This window comes from Megascapheus bottae, chromosome 7, assembly GCF_031878675.1.
Source record: "Megascapheus bottae isolate mThoBot1 chromosome 7, mThoBot2.hap1, whole genome shotgun sequence".
Lineage (NCBI taxonomy): Eukaryota > Metazoa > Chordata > Mammalia > Rodentia > Geomyidae > Megascapheus > Megascapheus bottae.
This window is the reverse complement of record NC_143515.1, coordinates 19671154-19686566: the sequence shown is the minus strand read 5'-3', so window position 1 is coordinate 19686566 and position 15413 is coordinate 19671154. Positions and strand designations below refer to the sequence as shown.

At 40.3% G+C, this 15413-nt stretch overlaps 1 pseudogene; it reads right to left on the bottom strand.

Annotated features, from left to right (window-relative positions):
- Positions 1–1624: 1624 nt before the first annotated feature.
- LOC150060361 (putative non-functional immunoglobulin kappa variable 1-37 pseudogene) lies at positions 1625–2126 on the bottom strand (annotated as a pseudogene).
- Positions 2127–15413: the final 13287 nt, after the last annotated feature.

The following is a 15413-nucleotide window of genomic DNA, read 5'->3' as shown; positions in this document are numbered from 1 at the left end:
CAGAGAAGACTCTCTTTAAGTCTTTGGCCCATCTTTTAATACGATGGTTGTTACTTTGGAGATTAGTTTTGGATTGATTCAATTTTTTGAGTTGTTGATATATTTTAGATATGAGGCCTTTGTCTGTTGTATGGTTGGTGAAGATCTTCTCCCATTCTGTAGGCTTCCTAATTAGTTTACTAGCTATGTCCTTTGTCATACAAAAGCTCTGCAGTTTAATGCAGTCCCACTTATCCAGCCTTTCTCTGATTTGTTGTGATTCTTGGTCCTTATTAAGAAAGTTTCCACCTGTGCCAAGGAGTTCTAGTGTATATCCTATTCCTTCTTGTAAAGTTTTCAGAGTGTCGTCTTTTACCTCCAGGTCTTTGATCCATTTGGAGTTAATTCTAGTACAGTGTGACAAAGAACAAACCAACATTAGTTTTCTGCTTAACCAGTTCTGCCATCACCACTTGTTGAAGAGGTTATCTTTTTTCCATTCTATTTTTTGGCTCCCTTGTCAAAGATTAGGTGGCCATAGGTCTGTGGTTTAATATCTGGGTCTTCAGTTCTATTTCGTTGGTCTTCAGGCCTGTTCCTTGCCAGTATCAAGCTGTTTTGATAATTATACTTCTGTAAAAGAGTCTAAAGTTTGGAATTGAAATTCCTCCTGCTCTGTTCTTTCTGCTAAGAAGTGTTTATGAGAGTGGATCAACAAGATGTGGTATTTGTGCACAATGGAATTCTATGCTGCTGTCAGAAAGAATGACATTACCCCATTTGTTAGGAAATGGAAAGACTTGGAAAAGATCATATTAAGTGAAGTAAGCCAGACTCAAAGGAACTTAGGCTCAATGTTTTCCCTCATTTGACATAATCAGTAGAAACCTTGGGCTCTCCTAGCAGAGATTTGCAATAGAGCAAAACCTTGGTACAAAAAGCCATATAGTAGGACGCTAAATGAAAGGATCTCTAGGATATAGAAACATAAGCCATATAATGAATGATTGTTGTCCTTAAGGTACTATGTTATCTCTCAACTCTTTTGCTGTCCCTTGGTTATCTCAAATTGTTACACTATCTCACTTTGTTACCTGATATATTGGATATATTTGTATTTGGTTATTTGAAATTTGATAGGGAACGGGGGGGGGGAACAAGATGAGGAGTGGGGGTGGGGGAAGGGAAATGGGGACCAAAACATGTGAAAGGGTATCAATGTATGGGATTAATGCACCATCTATCTGGCAAATATCATGTAACCCTATTAATTACAATAAAAATATATGAAAAAAATAAAAAAACACAAAAGGCATGTACAAGAAGGATGAAGTAGCAAAATGTCTTTAATTGCTGATGGAATTTATGCATAAAGTATTTTGAAATCACAAAACAAAATTTAGACATAATAACTTAGATGTATCTCTGTGCACAATGTGAATATCTGTTAGAGGTTAAAAGACAAGAATAAATACAGTACATTTCAATGTTTGTAGTCTTGACTCTAATTTTAATATTTCAACTTTCAGCCCAGGACACTCACTCCCAAGACTGAGACATAGAAGATAGCTGTCCTGGGATTCTAGGACAGATCGTGCAAGTAGAAGCATGAGGAGTAGCCTCTCACTTCTGCTTCCCTTGTGGTTTATGTTATGACTTGTATCACTGTGGGAGGATCATCATAACCCTGTTGACCGTAATAAGTGGCAGCATCTTCAGGCTGCAGGCTGCTGATGGTGAGAGTGAAGTCTGTCCCAGATCTACTGCCACTGAACCTGGTTGGGACTCCATCTTCCAAATTATCTGCACTATAGATCAGGGGTTTAGGAGCTTTCCCGGGATGTTGCTGGTGCCAGGCTAAAGCATATCCAATATTCTCACTCTCCCTGCAAGTGATGGTGACTCTGTCTCCTAGGGATGCAGCCAGGAAAGATGGAGACTGGGTCATATGGATATCACACCTGACCCCTGTGTAGAAACATAAAAGCGAACATCTACACTATCCATCAACCTCTTAAGAAGATTTCTGTGAAAAGTTAAACATCACGAATAACATTAATCTGTGTTATTTCTCAGCATGGTTCTTTCTTACCTGGGATCCAGAGAAGCGGGAGCTCCAGGAACTGAGCAAGGGTCCTCATGTCCATGATGTGTGCTGATTGCTGGACTGACTCCACCACAGAGAGTGAGCAGTCTATTATGAAGTCTGAGGGCTGTGGGCTGTGCTTTGGGCACATGCAAATCAACCACCATGGGCTAGCTTGTGCTGTCTGTCTGGTGAGTAGAACAAACTTGCTGTCTTCAAGATTCACTCTGATTTTCTTAATTTTTCATTCTATGTTAATGACTCTTAGAAGAGAGAGGAATTAAAGGGAGTAAAGTTTCTATATAAAACATGAAGACTGGATGAAAATAAACCTCACTTTGACTTATTTCTATTTTTCTAGGCACTGACAATATAGCTTGGCTACAAAAAATAAAGATCTACATCTTTATGGTTTCCAGACTTTCAAGCTTCAGTCTTCCCTAAACAAATGTATAAGCATCTGAGAATTTCCAGTTAAAAAAATAAAAGGTCTATAGTAACTCTTCTTCCTAAGTATGTGTTTGTCAGATTATTATAAATCATTGAAATGAATCGATGATCATGGATAAAGCCATAATGTGCTTCTGGTAATGAAGAACTTCCGATGGGGCTGCAGCTTGTTAATAACCTAAGTATTCCTACTTTGAACATATGAACATGTAATTTTTCTCCCTTGTGTAATATGACATTACATTGTTACACATTGACGGGGTGCTAAAATAAGTGCTCCTTACACAATCCCACGGAACCATTTCCACTTAACACTCCTCAGTAGCATGAGGCCCAGAACGCACCCCTGTGCTCCTGCTGCTGGAGCATTCATTCTTCCTGTTTCTGAGCATACACAATGACATAAATAGATCTGGAGAAAGTGAAGAAGGAACCCTGGAGAAATAGTGGATCTTCATCTCAAGTTCAAAGAAGCTTTGGGTCCAGAACTCACTGGAAACAGCTCCTCTCCTAGAGTCTTTTAACACCTCAGGCAGCACACATGTTTATCGGCTCTGTAGTGAAAGGCCAAAACCCCTGCACATCCAACAGAAGTCTTTGGTACCTAAGAGAGAGAATATGGACATCTCAAAATGCTCATACTGATTTAAAATTTCATATTAAATCATAGTAAGTTCATGTGTTGTGTGCATTTTCATTTGTCATAATATTTTGTGATAGGACTTTTGATTTCTTCTTTGTCAAATTTTGAAAATAAATGTGAGAGGTTTTTGTCCTCAGTTTTGTGAGCTTTTCAGTTTTCATTCCAACATTGATTTGCAATTTTCTTCTACTTCATTTCCTCTCATTATATTTACCAAGATCTGATGTGGCTTGGAGAATGTTCCATGTGTACTTGCCAGAAAAGGAAAAAGTGTGTTCTGCATTTACTCTGGAATGCTCTATACATGTACTTTTTTTCAGTATACAAATTTGAATAAAGCTGGGTGCTGTGGCTCACACTAGTATTCTTTGTTATTCAGGAGACTGAGAGCTGAGGATAGAAGTTAAAAGGCAGTCTGGACACTAGCAAGTGAAACTCTTATTTTCTATTAATCACTAGAAAATGGAAAGCAGGGCTGTAGCTCAAGGCTTGGGGTGGTAGCCTTGAAATGGAGAGCTCAGGGAAAACGCCCAGGCCCAGAGTTCAAGCCCCATGCTTGATCAAAAAATAAAAATCTGAATTAAAAAATACATCCTTTTCATTACAGGCTTCCACTTGTTCTACTTACTGTTGGAAGTCGAATAGTGAGATTTCTTATTATTGTGGTTTTGTTAACTATTCCTCTCTTCTGCTCATGTTTTAGACCTCTGCTGTTAGGTTCATATATGGTCATGATTATCACATTTTCATGAGAAAGTTCTGTTTCACATTAGTAAAAAATCATCTCAGTGAATTGAGGTTTTGACTAACAGATAATGTTCTTTATATATTGTAACAGCTTTCGATGCAAGTATATTTTTTCTGAAAAGAGTGTAACCCTTCATATTTTCTTTACTAGTTTCATAGACTGTTGTAATTTATCTTTACATAGAAAGTGAGACCTGTTCTTTGGCATAAAGACCTATTATAGTAAACCAAAGTAGCCTTGCTCAAGTTTTAAGCCTCTTGTGCTATGTATTTCATTGGGAAGATTAATCTGTTTACACTAAAGTAATTGCACAGAGAACAATTTACTTTTCTCATTTGTTGTATGCTTTCCACTTTTTACTTTCAGACTTTGATTCACTGATCACTCTGAGGGCTTGAACTCTGGGTCTGGGCCAGTGACTGAGCTCTTCTGCTAAAGGCTAGCTAACACTCTACCACTTGAGCCACAGCTCCACTTCTGCTTTTCTGGAGGTTAATTGGAGTTAAGAGTCTCACGGACTTTCACGCCTGGCTTTGAGCCACAATCCTCAGATCTCAGCCTCCTGAGTAGCTAGTATTACAGGTGAGAGTTACCAGTGCCTGACAAGCATTCATTTTTCTAGTCCTGACCTCCATGCCTCAGTCCTTCTGTGAGACACACTTATAAATACATTATAAGGTGTCTTTTTTCCTGAAGTGCAGATATGAGACTCAAATTGGCTCTCCTAAAGACATTTCTAGCTACATTACGATACATATTTTCAGACAAGTTGTATTAATTTTGGAGGGAAATACACAGAATTTTGTGCCTACAAAGTGAGGTGAGGGGGACAGTCCAAAATGTGTCTGATACAAATATAGTTTAATAGGAATTATTTACAGAGCACCTGATCTCTGGGGTTGACTGCACATATCCAAAGTCACTAAAGTCATTTAACTGTGCCAAGTTCTGAGCTCCTATTTTATGGAACTGTTACTGAATAACGAAAATCCAGACCTAGACCATCACCTCATATGAACAAAGCAGACAGAACTACAGATCCAAATGACATGACAGTAGAAAAATTCCATTGTCTTGATGGTCAGGGAAGATTTAAGGAACATATAGAACAGATGCTAGACAATGCATAACTGGACTATCCCGCTCTGAGCAAAACACATAGCATGTGCTATGGGTTTGGGGCAAGACCATATGCTTGATGGAAATATTATAATTTTTGTTACAAAGGAAGTAGAATCATGGTAGCTATTTGATTTTTATATTATGGGTTGGCCATGATGCTGTTTTAGACACAAAGTATATTTTCAATGAATTCCTCATGTTCTATCTGAAGTCCACTGGTCTTTGTACTGCCATAATTATTCTCTTGTTCTTGTGAGATTGTATGTTGTCATATATTCTTCTTTACTCAGTCAGTCTCACAGTGACCATTGTCTGAGTCTCCTAAGCACACTCACACAATCTGCTCTGCTGTGTCCCTAGACCAGCAGCTCATGACGGCAGCTCACTAAGCCAGAAGAGAGGTTTTAGTACAGGGCTGAATCACTGTGGGAGGATCATTTATATCTTGCATGCAGTAATAAACTCCAACATCTCAGCCTCCACCCTGCTGATTTTCAGTGTGAAATCTGTGCCTGACCCACTGCCACTGAATCTATCTGGGACCCCAGTAAATCGGTTGGAAGCCAAGTGGATCAGAAGTTGTGGAGACTGGCCTGGCCTCTGCAGATACCAGTTCAGAAGGTTATCCCCATCACTATCTAGGAGGCTCTGACTAGACCTGCAGGAGATGGAGGCTGGCTCTCCCAGGGTGACAGCCAGGGAAAGTGGACTCTGGGTCATCACAACATCTCCACTGGAATCTGAAATTATAAGAAGACAGAAATGCAAGGTTATATATAAACATAGATATATTTACTGATTAAGTTTTTATATTTTCCCTATTACATTTTGTGGATTGAATCAGAATTAAAATAATAAATATTAAAAATAGCAGTTATCAAAGCATAAAGCAGAGTCCTTAGTCAAAGGGTCAAGCTCTTGTTGAAAAGTTCCTCATTCTCCTAGACCTCAGGCTCACTTTCCCCAACATGGATAACAATACCCACACATGTAACACAGATAGGGCACAACTGTTTCCTGAGAGCTCATCATTCCACCCACTCTCACTCCTCATCTCCCTTTGTCCTTACCAGGGATCCAAAGCATTAAGAGCCACAGAAGCTGAGAGAAGGACTTCATTTCTAGCAGTGAAATGAGGAGTCTTCACTGGTCAAGACAAGTTCAGAGCTGAACCTTTATCTCAGACTTAGAGAGGAAGTTCCTCCCTATTTGCAATATGCAAATATCCAGGTGGGGGCAGCAGAGTGAGAAGAGCCAAGGGAGGGTGAGGCCTGCTCTTCTGAGGAAGATGACATGAGATGTGCTCTGCCATTGGTGATAACTAATCCTATCCAGGATGCCTGCAGCACTGGGAATTGGGTCTCACTATGAAAGTCTGGATCTTTGGGGGCAAAAGTGTACACAAGTCCCAGCCACCATAACCCAGCACTGGAGGTCCAATGACATGCAGGTTTATGTCTAGGAAAGTAATGGACAACTGTGCCTGGCTAACCTGAACCTACCTCAACTAATCTAGAGAAAGTCGCAATGTCCACTATCAAGCATTGATCCTCAAGGGACTTGACCCATAGGATCACAGAGTTGAGCTGGATGAAGATGTATCTTATCCAATAGCCATCAAGTTATCTGTTCAGGGCCATTAGCTACAAGGGTTAGAATTTCTGTTTCCCTAGGAACTCCCTATTAAGACTTATACTTGAAAGTGTGATTATAAATTCAATGTAACAGTTTTAAATGCAAGAATATCCTGTCGTTCTATATTTGTACAATAAAGCAAGCAAAGGATTTGTTAAAAGTCCTCTCTGCAGAGTAATGGAAGGGTGAAGTTAATCAGGATGCATTGCACACATCCACTGATATGTTGAGTTGAACCCTATGGTGTAACTAACCTAAGAAATATAATTAACATAAATCATTAAATGTCTCCAGTCCCAATTTAACTTAACATTAATTAACAAGTCATTTTTTTTTATGGCTCAGAGATCTCATTCTCTACTTCTTGTCTCCAAAGATACCAGGTCAGTTGTGAGGCAGATGGTCATGTGGAAGTAGCACATGGAGGAGGCTTGTGTTGATGCCACAATAGACCTGAGATGTCCATATGAAGAGGTGCCTTGTGGGAAGTGCTTAGATCTTGGAGGATCTGCACTCTGGAGGATTAAAGCTGCTCTCAAGCACTGAGTCAGTTCTCAGAACTCTCTATTGTTATACAGTGAAGACAGCAATATGCTTGACTCCTTCAACTTGCAGCTGGCTCTCTTTTCATTCTTTTCATACTGTATTGTGACACCGACAGGACAGGCCTCACCTGAGCACAGACAAGTGACGATATTGCATCTAGGACTTTCTGCACCTAAAACCGTAAGGTAAGCAAATCGCTTCTGTGTTCAGAGCTTAGGACAGTTATTTTGGTATAGAAAATTCTAACACAGGTATCTGCCTGCTCTTGTTCCGTGAAAAGACATGCTGTTACCGGGAGTTGGGCCTAGTTGTAAAGTGCTCGCCAGAAGTGGTGCTGAGGCTCAAGTGGTAGTGTTCTAGCCTTGAGAAAGTCCAAGAACACTGCTCACGCCCTAAGCCCAACCTCAGGACTGGCAAAAAAGAAAAAAAGAAAAAAAAGAAGACATGCTGTTAACTGGCCAATTGAGGAGTGATAACATCAGCTCCAGAAGACAGCGTCCTCAATCTCTCAACCTTACAGGGATCACGTGTCAATTTGCTGAAGTGCCGATTCGTAGTCAGTAGATCTGAGGGAGTTTCATAATTTTTTTTATTTGTAACATATTCTCGGGGGTGCTTTCGATGATTCTGAATTCTGGACAAAATCTGGATTGGAAAGAAAATGATATGAAATCCATGTACATTTACTTCCTCTGTTTCTTGAAGTAGTTTTGAGAAGTATTCCTTACATAAGTCATGCAAATACCTCCTTTTCCATGTTCTTATATTTACTGAAACTCTTGCTAGGGTTAAGAAAGAGGTATGTGAGAACCTGGTTTTAGTGAATTCCTTCCTGGATCTATTCTGAGAGTTGGGCCATGACCTCACTGAGTCCTCAGCTGGGAGCTCCTCTCATCACAGTCTCTTCAGGACATGCATTTCCCAGCACTCTCTGATTTCCTGTGGGCATTCTGAATGAGATGAGATCTTTTCTAGATCATGTGAGATTAGAAGACTAAAGAGACTCAATCCTATCCATCCACAACCTGCAAAGAAACATGTGGCCAAACATGACAGCAGGCGAAACTGATCATTTCATATGCATTTCTTATTTAATTACATTTTACTATATATAAGTACTGTAACAAGAGAGTTGAATTAAACATCTCGGGTTATGAATACAATGCATCTGCATCTGTCACTCCTTTTATTTTTCACCCCATCCCTCTCTTTCCTTTCCCTTTCTTACATTCATGGACTCTTACACTTACATACACTTGAAAATACATTTTAAGTTATTAAATGTGAATTCATGTCTCTCTGTACATCTGCATGGTACATGGAAGAGCCTATTCTGATTACTCTGATGATGATATAATATGGATCACTATGTATCTGCACCTTCTATAAGATTCCAGGATAATCTTAAAAGTATTCTATCAATTGATATATTTCCATATTTTTATTTCCATGTGTGTATATATTTGAATTGGGTCAGAAGTCAAGGGTGTTGTGATCTATGTATGATACCCTGGGACCACACAACAGAAAAAAATATATAAATGTGCAAACTTTTCAAAATATGGGTACATAATTTTTCTTATTTTTGTATTTAAGTTACTATTAACTCATTCCATTTTACTTTCAAAGGACGAAACAATTACACTTAGAATACATTTGAAGCCAGACGCGGTAGCTCACACCTGTAATTCTAGCTACTCAAGAAGCTGAGATCTAAGGGTCAAGGTTCAAATCCACCCTTAGCAAGAAAGGACCTGTGACTCTTATGTTCAATTAACTTCAAAAAATCAGGAAGTGAGGTTTGACTCAAGGGTAGCTAAAGAGCTCAGGGACAGCACCCAGGCCAAGTTCAGGCCCCATGACCCACAAAAATAAATAAGGAAATAAGAAAATAAATAAATAATACATTTGATATTAAACAACACAACTAAAATAATTTTCTGATATTTTGGATGTGTTATTAACTTGAGAATTGAAATGATTTTTTATTAAAGGCCTAATGTGCTGAAGAACAGAAATCATCTGAGCATAAAAAACTGATAAGGGGGGCCGGAGTTTAGCCTACTGGTAGAGTGGTTGCCTAACATGCAGGCAGACCCGGGTCCGATTCCCTGCTACAACATACATAGAAAAAACTGGAAGTGGTACTGTGGCTGAAGTGGTAGAGCTCTAGCCTTGAGAAAGCCCAAGGACAGTGCCCAGGCAATGAGTTCAAGGCCTAGGACTGGCAAAAAGAAGAAACAAAACTGATTAATGCTCAAGGTGATGAACTATATTGTCAATTGCATCATTCATATTAGTACACAACATGTACACATACTGAAGCATACCTACACATTGGGAGACATGACCCCTCTGTGAACTTAGTCCTAGCTGCCATGTGTGCCATGAAAACCGGACCAAGAGCTTGCATGTTTGAAGCTCCTATTGACAAGGGGAAGCAACCCCTCTGGTGACTGAGGTTATGGCTATATTTTCTTTTGTCTCTTCGTGGTATTTGTTTGCCATCTAGTGTCTGCTTTATGACATAGCCTCTAGCAGGATTTCCATTTGGAATTTCCGTTTACATTTAAATGATTATCTCAGTTGTGCAAGACAATTTAGTATTTGTACATGCAGAATTATACATATGCTCCTTGCCTCTTGCCTCTTGCAACCTGCCTTGCCCCTTGCACCTAGCCTCTTGCTCCTTGCCTTGCAACTTGCACATTGCCTTTTGCGCCTTGCCTTTCCCCCTTATGACTTGCTTCTTGCGCACTGCATTGCTCTCTGTCCATCACCTGTGAGGAAGGAGGCTGGTGCTGATGGTCCAATGGGCCTGTGCTGAACATGCAGGTGCATTGTGGGTAGGGTTTGTGTCATTGGAGGTCCTGCTCTTGGTGTGACGAGTCAGTGATTAAAGCTAGTCTTATGGACTGAGTCAGTTGTAATAGTCCCTGGTTTTAAAATGAAGGCTTGGCCACCTCAGTTTGCACCTAGTTTCCTTTTTCTTAACACATCACATTGTGATAGAGTGGTGCTCCCTCTCCTGAATTCAGGAGATGAGGGTACTGCACCTAGGAATGCGGATCTATAACTGTGACTTAAACAAAGCTCTTACTTATTAAGAGCTTTGGTCACCTACTTTGTTTTAGAACATGACTGACACTGTGTGGTGCACACACGTGCGCGGGCGCGTGTGTGTGTGTGTGTGTGTGTGTGTGTGTGTGTGTGTGCCTTTTTAAAATACGAATGCTATTGAATGGGTAAGTGGAGGAATAAAAATCATTGTTCTACCTGTGATACTCATCTCCTAAATACATATTCCTAATCCTTAGAGGAATCTCCTGATAACTTGAGGAAGTACAGCTTCACATTCACTAGATCTGAGTTAGCTTTGTCATGTTGTATTTGTAACATGTTCTCAGCAATGCTGACAATGATTCTGAATTCTGGACAAACGTTGAGTAAGAAAGAAAATAGTGTCACAAATTGGATAGGGAAGGGGGGAAAACAAGATGAGGGGTGGGGGTGGGCAGGGAGGGAAATGGGGACCAAGACATGAGAAAGGGTATCAATGTATGTGAATTACTGCACCTTCTATCTGGTGAATATAATGTAACCCTTCTATTAAGTACAATAAAAATATATGAAAAAAAAGAAAAAGAAAATAGTGTCGCATCTGTGTTTATTTGTATTTGTTTCTTTTGTGTCAAGAAATCGTTCTGTATTCTTTACATATTTCATGTAAGGTATCCATTACATATTTCATGTAAAAACCACATCTTCCTTACTAAAACTCGTTATGCTTGCAAGATGTGACAGGAAGAGGCATGTGTGAGTATGCTGTTGGATCATGCCTTCCTGATATGATCTGAGAGCTGGGCCACGACCTCACTGGGTTTCCTGTGAACTCCTCTCATCACAGGCTCTTCAGGAAGCTCATTGACCAGAAACTCTTTCCTCTCTGCTTTCCTCTGGGTATTCTGAATGAGATGAGATTTCAATATGAGATTAGAAGCCTTAAGAGACTGAATTCTATCCATCCACAACTTCAAAAAATGTGTGGACAGAGATGAGAATGCAGAAAGTGAGAACTTCATACACATTTATTGTTTTACAGACGGATTACAGTTACATAAGAAGGGTAATGAGTGCATTTCTTTTTTTTTTCATTTTATTTTTTATCATCAAAATAATGTATACAGTGGTTACAGTTCCATTCGCCAGATTGTGGGTGCATTACTTCTCACACATTGACATCCCTTCTTATGTTTTTGTTCCCATGAACTTCACTGAATATTGTTACCCTCCCTCATTTTCTCCCTCTTTTCCTCCCATCCCAACTCCCCTCACCTCCGAAGTTGTAAAGTTCATTGCCAGCATAGTGTCTTGTGAGTACTGCTGTTGCCTTGGTTCAACCTTGGTCCTTTGTCTCACCATTTGGTTATTTCCCTTCCCTTCTTCAAATCAGGTAAACATACATAAAAGACACAGGTTACCACAACTAAAAATATTATTGATACACATATGTGTGTATTTTTATATATATATTATATCATGCTTAATTCATTTTCAACACTTAGATTCCTTTAGTCTTTTCCTTTCTCCCTCAAATGCCTCCCATCAGATATTTTTACATTTTTTGCATCCATGTCCTATTATTATTATTTAATTAATATTATATTATCACCATCATCCTTTAAGTGTAGATTCTGCAAATAAGTAAGCCATTTTAAAGCTTGAACTGAGGAGGCCTGATAGGTCAAGGTGATGGGAGCTTTTATCTCATACTCACAAGGGAAGGTCCTCCTTAGGGAGCACTATGAAAATCAAGGGTGAGTGCAGTAGTGTGAGGGGAGTGGTGGGAAAGCAAAAGCCTCTCTTGGGACAAAGTGCAGGTCATCCCCACCTGCACATCAAGTCTCACATTCTCAGAAGTAGAGATCTGTGTTCTGTATGAGACAACAGAGGCACTGTGTAGTCTGGGCCTGAGGCTGAGACTGAATCAAGAGGATTGTCCCTAATCCCTTCTATCAATCCCTCAGTGAACTTCACAGCCTGGCTGTGGCTGAGAACTACCGTTAGTAGACAGTGATAACAGGCATAGCAACTGGGGCAGCCCAGATTCTCTCTTCTACTTCCCTGGGAGGATTATGTTATGGCTTGTATCACTGTGGGAGCTTAACTTTTATTCTGTTGACAGTAGTAAGTGGCCACATCTTCAGGCTGCAGGCTGCTGATGGTGAGCATGAACTCTGTCCCTGGATGGGACCCCAGATTCCAAACCAGATGCCCAATAAATGAAGAGTTTAGGAGCTTTCCCTGGTTTCCGCTGATACCAGCTTAACAAATTGCTTCTATCCTGACTGGCCTACATGTGATGTATATTCTGTCTCCTGGAGATGCAGACATAGAGGATGGAGACTGGGTTACCTGGATGTCACATCTGGCACCTGGTGTTGGAAGCAAAAAGACAAAAGTCCCCACAATTAATCATGCTCTGAGACCTTCTAAGAAAAGTGAAGCTACACTGTTAGAAATGAGCTGAGTAAATTCCTAACATTGTCCTTCCTTACCTAAAGGCCAGAACAGTAGAAGTCCCAGGAGCTGAGCGAAGGTCTTCATGTCCACGCTGTGTGCTGACTGGGACTGACTGGTGAATGGAGTGTGAGCCACTTATAAAACTGTGCTCAGGACAAGTGGGTGTGCTCGAGGCACATGCAAATCCTCAGTCTGAGCACAGCTGCAGGGCTGAATAGAGATACAGGATGGAGGAAATATATGCCAAACAAATTTTAAAGTCACTGGTTTTCTTTATGATACAAAGGATGCAAGCACTGCTCAAGATTGTCCTCAGAAAATGTTTTCCTTTTTTCATTTTTTTTTGCCAGTCCTGGGGCTTGAACTTAGGGCCTGAGCACTGGGTGTTGGCCATTCTCAAGGCTACAGGGCTACCACTTGAACCATAGCACTATTTCTGGCTTTTTCTATGTATGTAATACTGAGGAATTGAAACCAGGTCTTCTTGCATGCTTGGCAAGCATGCTACCTCTAGGCTATACTCCCAGCCCAATCATTATGCATTTCTTATGTTTACATTTGACATGTGTTTGACTCTTCAAAATCTGAGGTATTGTCTAAAGCAAGGGCTCTCATCTACTTCAGCCTACTCTATTCTATACATCTGTATATTCATACCTCACACATTCCCTCTACTGTCTAAGAGAAGCAATCTTTAATGACTCACTTTTAAGAAGGTAACTCAAGCAGGCACAGTATGGGTAAAACACTTCATGGCCAAGGGTGAGGACAAAGAACTAGAAACCACATGGAATCTTCAGGGAGTGAGGCATGAATCAAAGGCAGTGAAGCTAGCGAGAAGTGAGGAGAGGTCTTCACAGGGGGTTCAATTTAAACTAGATTCAAACAGAATGACCGTTTGGAAATCTTTACTTGGGGCAGAAACCTAATGAAAATGCATCAAATGGGAGGACAAAGGACACAAACATCTTTATGAGGAGAGACTTAAAATACAGCTGTGATGTGATAAAAAAAAAACAAGTATGTATGCATGTTGTGTCATTCTCTTTTCATGACATAAGAACCCTTATATATCTTGGAATATGAGAAGGAGAAGGAGCAGAAAAGAGAAAAGAAGAGAAGAGGAGAAAGACACAGGGAGAGGGCAGAGAGAGAGAGAGAGAGAGAGAGAGAGAGAGAGAGAGAGAGAGAGAGAGAGAGAGAGAGAGAGAGAGAGCTAATAATCTTTGTTATATGCTAGTCACACTAACATCCCACCAACTGCAGTGTGAGGAGATCTCCACAGGACATCATCATAGGCCATAGCTTCAGTGAAAGACCAGTTAGCAAGCCTGCATCTGCATCTCATCCCAAGATTTTGGCAAGAATCAACATCTCCAAAACCACATAGACCACCAAATGATAACCAAGAACTCCGAAGGCAAAAACCAGTGCCTGGGAGAGACAAATGATCACCTTACCATCGATGACCAAGGCTGTGATTTAAGAAGCAGGAAGGTCAGGAGCCTGGCCTAGTGGAAGAGTGCCTGCCTAGCAGCCATGAAGTCCTAGATTTGATGGCTTGGTACCACAGAAAAAGTCAGAAGTGGTGCTGTGGCTCAACTGGTAGAGAGCTAGCCTTGAGAAAGCTCAGGCCCTGAGTTCAAGCCCCAGGACTGGGGAAAAAAGTGAATCATGGGCCGGGAGTTTGGCCTAGTGGTTAAAGTGCTTGCCTAGCATGCATGAAGACCCGGGTTCGATTCCTCGGTACCACATACATAGAAAAAAGCCGGAAGTGGTTCTGAGGCTCAAGTGGTAGAGCTCTAGCCTTGAGAAAGTCCAAGGACAGTGCTCAGGCCCTGAGCTTAAGCCCAGGATTGGCAAAAAAAAAAGTGAATCATGAAGAAGGTTTTAATTCATTGAGAATATTGGGACATTGCAGATGAAAGTTTCTTTTTCCTTTCATCCTAAAAGGCTTCACTAAAATTAGTGGAGAAGGCTAGTTTTCAGCAAAACAAATGTTAAATATAATAGAAGATACTCCTCATAAAATATATTCATCTGTGTTGACCAGTGGCCACCACTGCAAGTTGAGGGTACAGAATGAACCTGGAAGAGTCTGCACTTTATTTAATTTGCTTTTTATTTTGTTATGAAATATTTTTTGTTGGTCAATACATTTTTACATATTTTATGCAGAAATTTTATTTTTCATTGACCTGTGAGTTAATGAAGCTTTTGCTTTATTTTCAGCTTGTTCATGATACTTAGACGCCATGAGGAAATGCTCTTGGGTAATGCCATCCTGACCAAAATCCTGAAAATTGGTTGCTCAGTTCTGAACTTCTATCACACAGTCTCTACAGGAAGTGCATTTCCCAGCACCCTTTCCTGCTCTAGTTTCCTGTAAATATGCTAAATGAGGGCCTCATATAGGATTCGAAACACTCACTCCTATGAATCTGCATGCACAGGGGAGGAAAGACTAGAGTTTTGAAGGCAACTGAGAACTACATGCATGTTTACACGTATAAATAGATTTTATCTGTTAATGGGAATATAATTATGAACTTCTTTTTTTCTTTTTTTTGACCAGTCCTAGGAACTGAACTCAGGGCCTGAGCACTGTCCTTGGGCTTTCCTCAAGGTTAGTATTCTACTTAAGCCAGGGCATCAATTCTGACTTTTCTTTGTATGTGGAA